General features: G+C 38.7%; 1 long non-coding RNA gene across 1 annotated transcript; it reads right to left on the bottom strand.

The window, feature by feature from the left end:
• Positions 1 to 6,726: 6,726 nt before the first annotated feature.
• Positions 6,727 to 16,412, bottom strand: LOC137469972 (uncharacterized). The gene is made up of 3 exons (XR_010996842.1): positions 16,015 to 16,412; positions 14,905 to 15,019; positions 6,727 to 6,901 (listed from the first exon to the last, which is right to left on the bottom strand). It is a non-coding gene; the product is annotated as an uncharacterized lncRNA (long non-coding RNA).
• Positions 16,413 to 17,065: the final 653 nt, after the last annotated feature.

Raw genomic sequence — 17,065 nt, forward strand, 5'->3', positions numbered from 1 at the left:
TCCCATGGCTCCTTCAAACAGGTAGCAACCACAGTACTTAGGTATCTCAGCATGAGCACAGCAGAGACAGAGCAGCCATCCTGTCAGCTGTCTGTCACCTATGACGTGGAGCAACAGAACTGGGACAACACAGCGGAATTTCTTTACAACAGGATAGAGCCTTCCCAAATGATAGGATTTCTTTCCTCATACCTCAAGCTTTGATTCTCTTAAATGTCCTTTTTGATGCCAGCATTTCCTTTTCTTCCTCATATGTCCAGCATCCTTGTTTTATCCTGTCATCACCAGGGAGCTCTGTGAGATTCATGATTCTGAGTATATAGAAAATTTTGTGTGATGGGAATATCTGGTGATGGGTAAGAAAGTGGAAAATACCATTTCTGGGATGTAGCTTGTTACCTTTACCATTCTAAAAGCCATTTGTCAAGCATTAAGTCAAATAACCATCCATCTCTACTGGACTCTGCTCTTACACTCACAAGTACCTTACTCCTCCAGTGGTACTGAAAACAGCAGACATCCTTCCGACCAAATAAATACCCTTCATGAGAGAGAGTGATGGACTGAACCTCTTTGGCACAGAGAGGCAATCTGAGCACAGCGTGGGGAAGCAAAGGTGCCACAATAAACCATTTCAGTGAAATAACCGAGTCGTCTCTCGTGTGCTCTAAGTGCTAATGGCTGGAATGACCACACCTTGTGGCCACTGTTCTGCTTCTGCCAAGGGATGTTTTCTATTGGGTGACCTCCTCTTCAGGGTAGGCAGAACACTTATGCTGTTGCACTGCTTTTGCACGCAGATGCTTTGTGTCAAATAACATCACATTTCTCTTGGAGGTTCATGGTCACTGTTTCTTCAATGCATCTCTAACTATTTTGCCAAAACCACCCATTCTCTGCCATCTGTCAGGTGGCAAGAAGAAAGAATGTGGCTTCCACTATGCTGAAGGACAGGGCAACATGTGGTGATATGAGACAAATTCACATCATCACCTCACAGCAGCTTCTTTCATGTGATACGTTATGAATCACAAGGGACTATTATATGTGTAGTGTAGAAACCAGAACGTTAAAACCCCACAGACTAAGAAACTGCAGTGGTGTTATGAAGCAAAAGATGCTAAAGCCCTTCCTGGTCTAGTATACCAGTGACCACAGTAATAGAGATTTTGTAGTGATTCTTTTCAGCCAGTAAGATAAGTCCTTATGGACAATGCACAGTTTATAGTTCTCATAAGAGCAAACGTGTTTTATCTTTTATCTAAGCTGTTTCCACACTTCCGTATGCTTCCAGTTATTTATCTTAATTGTGGAAACAAAAACAAATACACTACATGTAAAGAAATGACTTGACCTTCCTTCCATAGGCCACATCCTATATTCTTTGTGTGCTCCAAAGCTACCTTGCACTCTGATTAACTTGACTAGGAGCTGTGTTTGTGTATATTCTCACACAAAATGTATATATAACCTGCCCTCACACGGCTCCACAGAGCTCAACTGAAATCCCAGAACTTCAGCTGTGGTATTAATCATGTATTCATAATGGAATGTGGGTTGCAAGAAAATATTTGAGAGTCCATAGAAACTTTTCTTTAAAGCATGCAATCCCTAAATATTTGTGTTCACATTATAGTCCTTTAGCTAGGATTTATTAGACTATTTCATATTTGCCTGTCTGTTTATTTTGTAAAAGTATACTTGTCTAGCACACATTTTTATGCCAGCCTTGCTTTGCATTTTTACAGTCTGCTAATTAGACCATTTTAACTAATTTGTTTGCATTTTGTATGAGCAAGTTGGGCTTTTGGATTGACTAATGTAATTGCAGCCAGTTTCTGCCAAATACAAATTACTCTTTCTAGTGTGAGCTAGAGAGAAAAGTAAATATTTAATAGCCATCAATACCCTTGCAGCATTCTAAAGTGTGCTTTTTTCCTATGGAAAGTTTAAATAATTTCTTCAGTGCTTGATTGCACTTTAATGTTAAGAAATTATTTTTTAATCTTTTTTTAAATAATAATGAATTAGACATTTTAGCATGTCCACAAGGGTTTTATTTTGGTGCACTTTGCAGTTTTAAATTTCAAGCTTTAAGATCTGGTACATTGATGTTTGAAGTTTATTTGCTTAGCTTTTTATGTACTGAGTACCATCTCCTGAAAATGTTTTACTGGGATGTACTTGGATTTTAATGTTTCTAAGGGGATGAAGACAAGTCTTATAGCAAAGTTAAATTGTAGGAGTTTTGCTTGCTTTCTCTCTCTTACGTTTTTTTTTTTTTTTCCTCCAAAGGAGCATAGCAGAAGACAAGAACTGGTTACCAAACATCAGCATTAATTGTAATTGTGTTTTGAACTGCAAGTCTTACGTGCTTCTTCTCTGCGCAAGTGTACATAAAGACATAAGAGCCCCAGAGCCTTAAGCAGGTTAAAGCTCCTCAATTTCCAGCCTTAGTATTCCTGGGGTACTTGCTATGATATCGATGAAGAAGAGCACCTGCTCACCAGGGCAGGGCAACCTTCTTCCTTTTCCTCTCCTTCATGTCTCACTCCCTCTGTGACCTATGCAGAGAACAGGGTGTGTCTGCCTCACCCGAGGGGCTGCCTCTGAAATGTTATACACAGAACACATTTCTCAGGTCAGGAACATCATAAAAGTCCAAGAGGTTTTGCTCTCTGACAAAATTTGGTGATAGTGCTCCACATCCTGCTGTGCCCTCGGGGGTGTTGTCTGTGCATTCTCCCTAGGGTGTGAGTGCTTCAGTCTCTACTTTCCTTTCCCACATGAAGCTTTCAAATGCTTGAATCCCACAGGTCTTAGCCAATAGCCTAAGGAGTGGGGCAGCCGTTGTTTTCTGCCACCCCCTGAATGTGGGAATAATCTATGTTTTCTGCCACCCACTGAATGTGGGAAAGCAGGAGAGTTTGACTAGGAGAGGTGACAGGTTAGTTGGTACCTGGGCAGCCTTAATGCATTTCAAACCTTGTCTTACCTTTTGTGCAGCTGGTGCCAGTCCCAGGATGCTGTGGGGAACAGAAACTGCCTTTGCCCATCTTTCTGCTTCATCTGATGAAGCTAAAATGATTAACAGATCAACAGTGAGATCCAGCACTAATCAGAGAGAAATCAAAACACCTTTTAGCCAAGTCCTTGACATGTCAGTACTCATTTTATTTTCAGATAGGGTGTTAACACTGTGTCATGCAACATCCATAACTATTAATTAAGACAGTGAATATAAAATCACGTCCAAATGACAACAGAAGTCCATATCATCAGCAGGTTATAGGACCAGGATCCAGATTTCATAATCCCAGCAACCAAATTCCTTCTCTCTGTTTCATTCCTGGTACAGCAAATGTGTCACAGAGCGTGAAGCAACAGGTTTTTGTTGTATGTTCCATCACTGTCTTCACAATCCTCTCATCATGTGCTAAGAACAGGTGCACTGCAAAAAGTAATCTTTTTTTGGTTTTGGTATTTGCATGGCATAGATGGATGGGCAGGTGATTTGATCAGTGAACTAATCATGCTGTTCTGAGAATGTTACTATTAACAGGCAGTCTTACCTGCCCTCCTGGATAAGTTTAATTGTGACACTTTGTTAGTAAACCCAAAGCTGTCTTTCTCAGATTTCTGCAAATTCCACAAATATGAGTGGCAAATTTGAGCATAACTCTGTAGTAGGAATTGTCTACTTGGATTAATTTTTTAATGTAATACTACACGTAATACTAAAATTTGATACTGAGAAGCTGTAATTAATTTAACTATATTTAATAAAAGTAGATTTAATACTAAATTTCTGGTGTATATTTTCCATTATGGATATGGTTGCTCTTTGGGAACAATGCTCTGTGGTCCTTGTATACTGAATTTCTAGAGTAAGTGTGTTTTCATGAAAGACACAGAGTAAAGTACCTTCCTGTGTATCCTTATATTTTCTATCTTGGTATCAGTATTTTGGAAGTGAAGAGGACAGATTATTGAATGGATTTGTTTATCTACTTTTCTAAGTGTGCCCATCTGAACACATATTGAAGAGCTGGTGTGATTTTGGTACCCCTGAGAGGAGATAAAAAGATGGAGGCATTGAAGATGTTGGTACCATCACACAAGAGGTCTGTCTAAAAATACTGCACAGATCATCTGTAGAAAAGAGAAGGAAGTCAGGTTATTTACTCTCTTCTGACCATTTTATGATATTTCCATGCCTGTGTTCCCTTGCAGCTAACAGGATTATTCACACAAGGAACACAATAGCACGTTAGCCTTAAGCAGTAGGCCTCCACACTGCTCACAAGTGAGCAGGTCAGCTGGTGCTTGCTGTGATGCAGAGAACAAACTAAACAAGAACTGGACTGTTAGAAGTCATAGATAACTGAAATTTATTTTAATCATTTCTGTCACAGGAAAGTATTTTCTAAATGTGATATGTCAAAACATCCCAAGAAGTGACATGTAATCCAAGGCACATGCTTTATTCTTGGTAACATTTGCAAATTGAATCTCAGTACTTTCAAGGCATTTTGAATTTAAAGTAATATTGTTAAATGCCTGTGTTCTTGATACTTAACTAAAGCAGTGACACGGGAATATTCAATAAAGGACTTCAGTACAATAATTCATTTATTCACTGAATACCTTGTCTTAACAACTGACAACTTTTACAGATCTGATCCCTCTCCAGAGATTTAGTCATTCTCCAACATGCAACAGCAAGAGATGAGGAGATGATAAAAAAATGTATAGTACTTTTCATATTCAAATAAATATCCACCATTAAAAACAGGTGCTTTTCACCAGCTACATCACAAGACCTTTCAGTGTTTGCTCTCTGCTTATCAACTCTTTATTTCTTTAAAAGCTTATGACACTCAATGTCTTTACAATGTCAAGTCCTGGTAAAACTTTACGGGAAAACAAATCCCATGCATTTATCTTTCTAAACCTACAATGGTGTTTCTCACACTTCTTCAGCCTGAATGTCTCTGTTGTGCTAGGTTGTCTCAGCAATTTCCAGCATTTCATACTTCAAGGCAAAATATCTTGTTTGTAATTTTGTCAGTTTCTAAGGTCAGTATTTCTGCACTTGAAGAGCAGCTTAAATGTAAGGGGCAGTGCATCGGTTCCTCTATGTTACTGTAACAATCCAGCAGGAAAATTCTTGATTTAAATGATGGACACAGAATATGAAATAGCTGGTATTTCTTAAACATATACATCCTCTATAAATTTGTGCTCTGCCCATGACATTTTTCCACTAAAGACAGATGTATTTAGGAGACAAATTTCCATGTGAAAGGCAAGACATTTTGCAATCATCGTGTGAATGAAAAGAGGAAATGACAATCACCAGTTTTAGACTATTCTATTTATATCAAGAAGTAGATGTTTCTAGTGTTAATTAAACTCTGTTTAGATTATGAGAACAGTGAGATCGTGTCCAAGATAAATTCATGGTTCATTTTATATCATTTGTACCTGTAGTTTGGATTTAATAGACAAAAATGAGGATATGTATGGGGAAGGTATACATGAGAAAAAAGTGCATGCAAAGCAGTGATGTGAATAGTGTGAAAGAAAGAAAAGCCAAAGAAGGAAAAATAATGGTCTGGCCAGATGTTGCAGAAGTTTCTACTCACCTGTGATAGAAAGAGGTGCTAACAAAGCTGTTCCTTGTTGAGTTCTACATTAATACAGGAATTCTACAAAATTTAATGTCTTGATCAACACGTGGGTTTGCACCTCCAACAGTATAGATCTATGCCTAGCCATCACTTACATGATGCACTTCAACACAAAGCATTTCTCGTGTTGCTGCTGACTATGATATTTTGTTTACAAAGATAAGCATCACTTTAAAAGGTGATAAAGACACAATGAACAGGAGCCAAACTTTTCAATTGCCAACACATTCTGTAATGTACATAAAGTATACTTAAAAAACAGGAATGCCAGTTATGTTTGCAAGTGGCTTCAGATTAACAAGGGCAGATATAATCCAAAGTACTGCTTAAAGGTCAGTGAAAGGTTTAAAGGTTAAACCCTGCTCCTTTTTTTTCACTTCGGACTCCAAGGGTTTCAAAAACAAAGGCCATTTCTACTCTCAGCTACACTAGTGTGAATTTAATATTCACAAGTGCTTGGTCTTAGTTGGATTGGTGTGGATTTACAGCAGAAGGACTTCCAGCTCAGGCCCTATATTGCTGCTTTGCTGCTTCGCTGCTTCGTTGAAAGAACAGGTTTTTTCAGATGCCACTTTCACCTAAAAGAAAAATAGATATAGCTATGTCTATATCATCTAACTATCTCAGTGAAAATTTGTCCATGGATTTTTCAGACCTGAGAAGCTACACAAAATACTCTGAATACACTGTAGATGTTGAAAATACATATCGTTGGGAAAGGTGAATTTTCGTATTAAATAACCTTTTTTGAGGTTCTTTATCTAGAAGCAAGAATAACATACTTCCATCAGCAGTTCTACGGCATTTTCGAATGTGGTGAAAACGTTGTATTATATTTTACTATTTGTTAACAATAAAATCATCATATCCTTAATTCTATAATAACTTATAGAATGAAGAAAAAGAAGAATGAATAGAAGAATGTCTTATCTCAAATGATGTTTCCAACTAAGATAATCTGAGGAAATGTAGAACAACTGTGATCTTTAGAAAACTTAATGTTTTCTTTTCCACTTATTTTTCTACTAATAGAAGTAATAAAACCATACCATTTAGCAAAATCTTTAAAAACCATCAGCCAATATACAAGAATATTTACATCTTTTCTTCCTGGACAAATACTTCATGTCTCTCCCTTTGTCTCCACACTTCCTCACATTCCCTGAGGACAGAAAATCTTCCAGGGTCTGGAAGATTCAGGGTCAGTCCTGAAACAAATTGCAAACATGATACACTTGAGCTCAGGGGCACTGCCTTCACCTGCTCTCTGCCAGCCCTGCCACCCACCAAAAGTCCATCCACAAATATTGTCTCCTGGCTGGGTCTGTAAGCAGTCACTACTGGAGAAAGTTGCTTCAAGAAAATGTGAAGAGTTTAGTGATCAATATATAGAAAGCTTACAAACCACATTCTACAAGTTCCCCTTGGGCATCTTCCCACAATGTTATCCTGAGAGGTAGCTGGGTCAGCAGCAGCAAGGAGCCTCATAGGATCCATTAATTCCCTCTTGGTCCTACAGGCTCTTTGCGCTTTCCTGTTCTCCTCCTGTGCCCTCAAGATCATTCTTCCTCTGATCTTTCCATTTTATATCCCACTTCTGTGCTGTCTCTTCAAGTGTCCTCGCAGAATCTCTTCTGCTTCCAAAGCTCCAAAGCTCCTGTTCCCCATTCTTTCCATGCTATCCTGCCACTTGCCCATGCCTGCACAATACCATTCCACGGGCAGGTCTCAACCCAAGGTTCCCTGCTTGGTTTCTAAACCAGATAGCACTATGGATAAGCTTTTTATCAAGTAATATTTTTTAAGCCTTTTTTTTCCTCTTTTGAAGATCTTTGAAGGAACTAGGCGAGATTTAAGTCATCATCTCATGCAGAAGGAAAGATGAAATGTTGCATGAGAGACAAAAAAGAGAAATGGCAGCCTTTTTATAATACATCCAAAAATACAGTACGGTTTTGGGAATTGCAGCTGGTTTTATGACCCATCTGACAACTCATGGCTTGAAAATCTGCAAGATGTTTCCTTTCCTTGATCGCATACCTGTAAAAGCACTTCCAGCAAGTATTGCCAATGTGACCTTGTGGGGCTTTTTTTCCCTTTTCAGCTATTGTAAACAATCATACAAATGAATTCAATTGCTTGGATATGGATAGAAAATAGATACACAAGAATGACAATTTGGGCAATGTATACTCATTTCAAAAGTCAAGAAAATATTGACAGAAAACACTTCTGCATTTTCCACTGGAATTACTGAATATATTTGATTAAACATGTAAACTTCACTTTGGTATTCAAGTTCACCAAGCATGTTTGGAATAACAATTATTCTATTAACATCCTGACATGATCTAGTCAAACAAAATTAAACATGTTTTGGGGTAATAAGATGTAAAGCCTTATTTAAGTATTGCTGCTTTTTTAAAACAATGGAGAGACAGCGATATCTGCAGAATCAAAACAATATTCCCACAAAAACTGCAAATTAAAATCATTAACCTCAGCCTTGACATAAGCATCTTTTTCCTCAGGGGCATGGACCAGCTGTCCTCAAAGAGAAATTTTAGTTTCAGAAAGCTCCCAGGAAAAATAAACAAAATACAATGGTATACTATTCATAATATATCACAAGTCATCTCTAATTCTGTACCTAATCAGTGCAAGGCCAGAAGAAAAAAATGAATTTTAAACTAAAAATTCTTATTGTCTTAGAGATTTAGGGAAGCATCTGAAAAAGTTTAAGGCATCACATTCTAACCATGGCATTAGCTTAACAACCTGTACAGGCTAAGGTGCACCATCTTATGCCAGATTTTCCAAACTGCGATATTCCAATAATATTTCTTACCTTGTTCAGAGCAGCTGACAGACTTTAGTTTGAACAATACTTGATACTCTTTGTCCTCTTGTCTACTCTGGTGCAATAGGGCCTGGCTTTTAAGCATTTTACTGTGACATCTTTGTTATCTGTTACCGCAAAGTTTTTGATGGTACCATATATATGTACATGATGCTTTGTAAACAGCAAGGTTCAAAACTGCTGAACTTGTGCACCCAAGCATTAACCTACATGCAAGAATAATTTAGTTAATGAAAAGATGACCAGGGAAAGATAAGACTGTCTGTAAGCTCAGGATGGGAGAGGTAGCATGGGCTGTGGCTGGCACTAAGAAGACCTAAAACTGCCACTGACCCATTGCGTGATTGTGAGGAAGCCTTTTCACCTTTCTGTTGTGCTTTTCTTCTCAGCCTTCATCTCTCCAACCTGCCAGCCCTTCACAGCAAGATCTGTCTCTTATGATATATCTCACAGCAGGAGCTCAGCTGGGGCTTCCAAATTAGAGCTGATTGGGAATTTTGCAATGAAATGAATTTTCATTAGAAAGTGCAGCTCAGTTTCAGCGCAGTTCTGCAGTGCAGTTGTGGGGATGCTCACCCAATATATGAGGAAGCAAATTCAGATAATATCTCTGAAGAATGCTTTGTTATAGGAAGTAGATCACCTCCAGGAGGAACTGTGGAGTGCATCTTGCCCAAGGATAACTATCAGGCTGTGGGTGAATTGACACAGTCCTCTGCAGTTAGAGAGACAGCAGGTCAGGAATTTGAACCCAAGGGTTCTCCATGGGGAGATCACGTGTTCTTTTGGTGAGAGCTGTGTTTGTTTCTTTGTTTGTTTTTTTGTACCAAAACCAAATCTTCTAAAAGCACTTATGTTTGCTGCAATAAAGCACTGGAGCATCAGTGGAATGCTGGGAAGTTTCATAGGTAGATTTACTCAGCCTAACTTGGTTCTGCTTCGAACCTGCCTGCTGTTAACAGTGAGATCAGATGTAGTTTAACTTGTAAAATACTTACAGTCTAAAGGAGATTAACAACTTCAGAATAAATCATGATCAAATATCTGAGGAGCCTTAATGACAAAGAGAAAGAGAATTTATTTTTTTAAATAATTCCAAAGAGAAATAGGAAGGCCTTTTAGTAATTAGATAAAAACCAAGCTTCCCCAGCATGAGGAAGGAGACCACAGCAGGTAGGTGTGGGCAAAGGGAATAGCCAGATCAGTAATTCAAAGGGAAAAGTAAAAAAAAAAAATCAGTAAAGAAAACAGGACATTTAAGTACAGAATTAGGGGGAAAGTGATATGGGGCTCTAGTAATTTTTATATACCCTAACAAGAGAAGGGAAATAACCAGGAACTTGCAGAAGCAATATCACTACATCTTTTAGAACATTTCCTTAGTAGCTTCTGAGTATTATTTCTGGTGAAACACACTAAAGAGAGAAACACTTGAGAAATATTGGTTTTTACAAAAAAAGTTCTGCTGTTACAAAGCTGACCTCCACTATGCACCAGTATAAGCTGCTACCTGCATAGAACATTGCAGCATTACCAAAATGGCAGTTCTGAAGGGAAGATGTCTTTTCTCTGTTTTCCAGCCCCACTTCAGCTTCTCTTACTGTCTGCTGACATAAAATACCCTGTGTATGTAATCCAGAGAACAGCTGAGTCATGTTCAATTCACATGGTCACTTTGAGCTGAGTATGACTGCATTACCCACGTGGCATCTCCGAAGAATATGCAAAATGTCATTTGCTGAAATGGCAACTCTGTAAACGTGTCTCCAGGGGGCATTTTGTACAAAAGTTAACAATATTGGGAGGACTGTATCACTTAGGCTACAGATTTGTACTGGGTCATGCACTGTTCTGTCTCCAGCTTCTGTCTACCAAACGCCAATTCTGAGTGCACGGCTGTAGAGCTGGGATGAGGATTCAGGCTCCAGGGTAGCTGCAGTCAGGACACAGTCTGCTGCATGGTGCTGGCATTGCCACTGTGCTCACTTCCAGGAGAATTAAGGCCTTAAACACAAACTCACTTTGAGAGTTTCCATTCTCTAATTGTTCACTTTAGACTCAGCCAGAACAAATCCTTTTTCCAGCTTGCAGAACAATATTTCAGGAGAATACAGAGAGAAACAAGCCCAGCCCTGGAGGTAAGCTCAATGACAATATTGCATCAATAGTACAGATTACTAACAAACTTCTTGATTAGGCCCCTTCATGATGAAGACAGTAACTCTTCCAGTACAGGGTGATGACCTAGGTTACTTCCTCAGCAACCAAAAAAAAAAAAAAAAAAAAAAAAAAACAAACAAACAAACAAAAAAAAACCCTTTTAAATGATATTGCTGAAAAAACCCAACAAATCCCAACGTTTTTTGGGGGAAAAATGTTTGCCCATGAACTTTCTGCTACATAAATTCAGATTAAAATGAGAAAAAATTTGAGGAAAAAAAAGCACTGACCTGTGAGTGAGAGTTAAAAAAAACATATAGATGAATTCAGAGATGCAGTCCTGTGAAAATATCCAGGGTAATAAATGTTTACAGAAGAAAGTTCTGTGGATTTTCAGGCAGGGGAATAGCAGTGGTTACCTCCTGCTGAAATATCATAGCTGCAATGAAGTGGCAAAGACGACAACTGACATGTCAGAGACACATAAATCTATCCTTACAGGACTGACAACTTGGTCTGATTGCTCTCCAAAGATAACTTTATAACTTGCTGAAGTGTGTCTTAAGGATGCCCTGGAGCAGCACTAACCTGTGTACCTTTCTTGTGGGTAACTTTTTATAAGCTATAGCTTTAGTTAATAGCTTATGCAATTTTTCATTTGACCTACGGGTGTCCCATGTGGGTGGGATTTTCAAAAACACTCAGACCCAAATCCACAAAGGGATTTACACAGAGATGATTGCACCCATAATATGTATTAGGGAGCAGAGCAGAAACTTGGCCTCAATTTAGCCTGTAATCTAGCAAGGATACAGGAGAGGGTCTGCAACACCCTAAATGTTCACCAGGAAATCTACCCGTGCTTATAGGTGTGAAATTGCTCCGGACTGTGGTCATGCCTTAGCTCTGCTCCTACTACAATTGAGTAAAACTGGGCATCAGGTAAGTGCTTTTGAAAAGGTCAGTATGAATATTTTTTTCCTTACTGTAACTTCAGTGCTTTCTGAAACACCTTTTAGAAAAAAGTACTTGAATTTTATTGTCAGGTAGACCACTCAGTAGGAAAAATGTGTGTGGTTTTTATTTCAGTGTTTTGTTTTTCAAGTGAACTATTGAACACACACACAAGAATAAAAAGGTTGAAAAAAAGGACAATAATACAATATCCATTTTGGTCCCAGTGATGTTGGCTGTGCTTAATCTGAAACTGTTGATAGTCTCTGCATGTATCTTGAGATCTTTGAGTACATCCTCCCTTTAGATGCTGGCAAAGAGCAGGAGTGGTATCTTCATATATGTCAAACACTAGGAGAAATTTTGTCCTCCATGGGAAACAAGCCACAAGCAGCAGTGTGTCTTAAGAATAAGCCCATAGGGAAGCTGCTTTATTTCCTTTTTTCCACCATCTTTTCACAAAGCCAAACCATCCCCCGTGGCATTTGGATACACAGAAGACAGTTGCACTTGAAAGGCCATAAGCAGTCAAACTAAATAAATAGATGTGAAAAGCTGAATCCCTTGCAATGCCATGCTGAAAAAAATAGGTGCCAAGCTGGCAATTTCTGCATGAAGGCACAATGCTGGTCTGCTTCCTCCAACCCAAAGAGTTTTCAGTGAATGTCTCTGAAGAAGTGCAAAGAGCAGATTGATGTGGCCTCATGCCTGTGGAGCGGGCAGAGGTGTTTCTGAAGGACAGTGCAGCCCCAGAACATTGCGAGCTAAACTCTCAGAGCCATGTTCAGACCCCAGTCAGTGGCAGAATTCATACTCCTCTGGGTAGGGAGAAAGTGCCTTTGAAGCAGTAGAAAACCCCAAGGCTCTTTAGAGCTCCTGGGATGCTTGACCATAGTGGTAGCAGAACATACTCATCTGGCTTTCAGGAGGACAGGTAGTAAATGCAGTAAACTGAACTCAGGGTAATCTGAGGGCTGCAGAGTGAACTGGAAAAAAGCCTTTGTTTGTCCTCTAGAAGCAGTGTTAGGGGAAAGCCTATAAATTTTAGAATTTCTAGATGCAAGCACAGAGCTTCTGCTGGCTTCCAGGAGAATGTCAGCTGTAGATAATTAGCCAAGGCCTTAAAAGCATCATAGGGCTTCATTTCAAGGCTTTCATTTCATTTTCATTTTTAAGTTTATTTTTCACCCCTTCAGGACAAGCAAAGCATGGTTACTGTTAGCTGATTTAGTAGTATGGTCTAAGAGTATAATAAAAACTGCTGGAAAAGGCAGTATTTTCTCTTAGACCAAATGTTTTAATTTGGGGAAAAAAGTTTTCAGACACAAGTCCTCCTTTGTATACAAAAACCTTACTCCAGATGTTGCTTTCAGCTATTCCACTAGAAGATGTTTCTTTCCCTTAAACTTTGCCTTGGAAACAAAGTGAGGTCTAAACTCCTAAAGCAAAATACTGGGTGACACAAAGTACTGTGTCTACACAGTCAATAAGCACTGAAAATGTTAGTTGGGAAAGCTGATGGACTCATTACACTTCCTAAGACTGACATGATTTTCAAGTTAGTCAGACAAGAGATTTTTCCCCACTGAGCATATTCTGTAGGCATAGGGATTTAAAGTCACATCCTTGCAGGAAGTCATCACGGATTATGTGAACACTTAAGTCCTAAGAGTGAAATGTGGACCCTCTGAAACTGGTACGGATATAAGAGGGCACAGGCCTTGTAGTAGCATGATTGTAATAAGGTGGAAGTTGATGTAGGGAATGGGAGAAGAGGAAGGTAGATTTTACTCTAAAGCACTTCCGCTCTGGCTTCTTTTCAAAAGGCAAGTATTTTATGCTGCATGTCACGTCCAGATTTACAACCTCTTGTCCTCTTGGATAAAAAAAATACCAGTTAAATGCAAGTAATAGAAAAATCACTTTAAAATAATTCCAGCTACTTGCTACTTCATGGCATGATCTAAAGAGGTGCTGTTGTCCCTCATTGCAAAAAATGCCCTCTTTGTCAGATAAATTACACCATTCACCATTTGCTGCAAAACAAATGTTCTTGTTGATTCTAGCATTTAGTTCCTTTAGTGCTTTCTAGCTCTTCAATGAGAGGAAATTGAGCATGATGCTTTATGATCATAGAACAGGGAAGTAGGTTTCTTTTTAAAGAAAAGAACTAAGGACCTAAGATATTTCTTATAAGTATTCATTGCAAAGGCAGGGAAAACTAAGGAAAAGCGACACCCAAGTACCATCTGCAGTCAGATTTAGGGTGAATGTTCTCAAAAACTGTTCTGTCTCACACTAACATATTCTGGACTTGAGCATTTTGTCCAAAATGTTGATCAAGAACTGCTGAAAAAGGAACAGAAAACCTTAAGCAGGATAGTCTTCTAGATCCCTCTGTCCAGGGCAGGTACATTGTTTTTCTGAGGCTGCTTTAAAATCTAAGTCAGCCTCTCTTGACCTATTTTGGTACCTAAACTAAAAGAGGGTAGTAACACTAAGTTGCTCCTCACATGTTTATTTCCAGATAGTATTCATTTTCACAGGTGCCACCAGAGACTTTCTTAAAGCATTTCATTACTTTGGCCAGCCTGGAGGGTTTCCCTTGGCACCCCCAGATGTAGGAGCAGTATAAATACATCCAGTGCTACAGTGATAAGCAAATTCTTTCAAATAACCTAGATCTCAGCATGTGTGCATATTCATACATAAGCAGTAAGGCACATCCAGCATTAGCCTGCACAGAGCACATCAGGTAACACAGCACAAGTGCAGAAAGCAAGTATAAATGAGTCTTGATCAAACAGTTTCTACTTCATTTATTTTTGCCCCGCTCTGACTGCTGTAACTTATAATTAGTCTCTGCCGTCTGTGCTGTGGTACCAAAGAAGGGTGGATTAGGGAGAAACTCTAGAATTTCTCCGTAACTTGACAAGTTATAACCTGAAAAGCTACACTTAGTCCATTAAAGATTTTTCACAGTGACATTTTAGTGCAGCTAGGGAAATATGCCACTGTGCCATTTATCATTTTCAGGCCATGGACAGTGGAACAGAGGTTGCTATGAAGAACAAAATAAAATAGATTACATGTATAGAAGTGAGGTGAAGAATACTGATAAATATACACTACTGAATGTCAGCAAATGTCACTTGAGAAGCCATTTGCAGCTACCAGAACAGCCCTGCAAACCAGCAAAAGTAGCAAAACCAGGCAAAACAAGTTGGGTGTACTCACTTCCACATGAATAAGCAATAAACCTCTCTGAAGTTACACCAGAAAGTTGTTAAACTTGATAGATGAATCTTTCCCAAATTGTTCTGTTGCATACTGTATGTGGCTACAAAGGACTCTGGATGGTTTAAAGTGAGAAAGAGAAAGCATTGCTAAGAATGCAACAATTGAAGCATTTTCGCTCAAACATTTGTATTCTGCTTTGTATTAAAGGGACAGTATGAACAAAGAAGTGTTTCATCAGACCACTTTTTCTTCCATAGGGCTGCTCTTTTTTTTTGTCTGAACTTCACTGTCAGAACTATTGCATTACTACCCTTTCTCCTTTAAACACATTTGCCACTCTAGCAACAGGACTTAGAGTTAAATCAGTTTGGGTTTGGTAGGAAGAAACATTGCAAATTAAAGCTTTTCTGATTAAAAACTTCTAACAGTAGCTACCTGGTGTGCCCTCTAAGTGTAAGTGAAAGACCTGCAGACATCTATCTTTGCAGCAGCATCCGAATTGTAGATCTATGGATCAGCTGCATTTTGGGTTATAGACACGCTGACCTAGAAAAAGCCTTCCTATTGAAAGTTACAATTACTTGAGAAACAATATAAAGATTCCTTCAGGCTTATTTGAATCTGTGCTCTCTGCAGCCTCTTGAACCACTGCTCCTCATTGACAATAAACTGAAGATCTTTGACTCAAAAAAATCTCCCAGGAAAAAATAGGAGTTCTTAAAACTTCAGAAACTCTGTCTGCTTTTATATTTAATTTTCCATGAGATTCTTCCTCCCAAATTCTAGTTTATCTTAGCAAAATCAGAGACAGTCTGCATCATTTTGATTTTATGCGCCTGTTATTCCCAGACATCACACTCATGCAAATTTCAGATCAGTTTTGTTTTCATTAGTGAAAAGCAGCAATGTGGATCACATAAATGGGGTCACACAGGAACTCCTTTATTCAAAATATTTCATACATGCTAAGATATGCTGTTTGTAGAACTATTTCAGTCAAACTTCTCACCATATGTTCATGTAAAAGCTATAAACAACCAGTCCTACAATGGCATCCTAAATCCAAGGAGTTTAAATCTTTGAAGAGAATAAATTTCTTGTACTTACAAATCCTGTAGATGGAGTATGGGCGAACCTTCCTTTCTTGGGCAGGATGTTTATACAGTGAATTTTCTTTGTACTAGTCTTCACTCTATTCTTGCAAAATCAAAATCAAAAGTGATCCTTATTAGTCAAACCAAACACTTTATTAAATTAAGTGTAAAGCCTGGTTTAGAAATTAACGATGAATATTGGAAAACAAATATTAAACAGATGGGTTGAACTTTCCTGAACCGCTCTCTGCCTCTCTCCCCCCAACTCTTTGAAAACTGAAGTAATCTTTGAGGCAAGAAAAGCATTTGACAACATCTGTCATACAGACATTCTCTAGATGTTGTGCTGCTTCTTTGGTCTTGTTTTGAATCTCTCTGTCTATTTGAATGCACCCAACAGTCTCTAGGAGTGATGCTCACTCACAAGCTGAGAAAACAAGGACCATGTGGGATGTAACAAAAGGGAAAAGATGTATCAGTTTGTTACCTCATCATGAAAAGTTCTCTTTTTACCAAAAGAATACAGTTTGGTGAAAAGCACAAGGAAGCTTATTTATCATTTATGGTTGAAATTTAATATGTTACATAATAATATGCCTAACTTTTTTCAGAAATTCTGAGGGGTAGTGTATTTGCACACACTTGTCTTCAAAAGAGACAAAAATACAATTTCTTAAAGGGTATTTGAAAAGAAATGCTTGGCCTAGAGATTTTAAATAAATTCTTGAACAAATAGGCAGAACATGAATAAATATGCTGATTGTGTGACAAGCACTGAAAAGAAACTTCTGGTTACCAGCCTGCTTAACCTCATGAATGGTTTAGTCCTTCCTTCCTCCACCCTAAGCATGAAAGCTGCTATCCACATCCCAGACTTGATCTAAACTACTGAATGTGATAGAGAAGTTCCTACTGATGCTGGATCAGGCCTGGCAGCCTCTAGGCTTGACCCTGTAGGCCTGAATCAGCCCAAAGCCAACCTGTGCTTCCCCATGGCCAGAAATCCTTCCAATGCAGATGTTAAGGTACGTGCAAAATATTTGAATTGCTTGATCAGACAGCCC

Source organism: Anomalospiza imberbis, chromosome 3, assembly GCF_031753505.1.
Source record: "Anomalospiza imberbis isolate Cuckoo-Finch-1a 21T00152 chromosome 3, ASM3175350v1, whole genome shotgun sequence".
Classification (NCBI taxonomy): Eukaryota; Metazoa; Chordata; class Aves; order Passeriformes; family Viduidae; genus Anomalospiza; species Anomalospiza imberbis.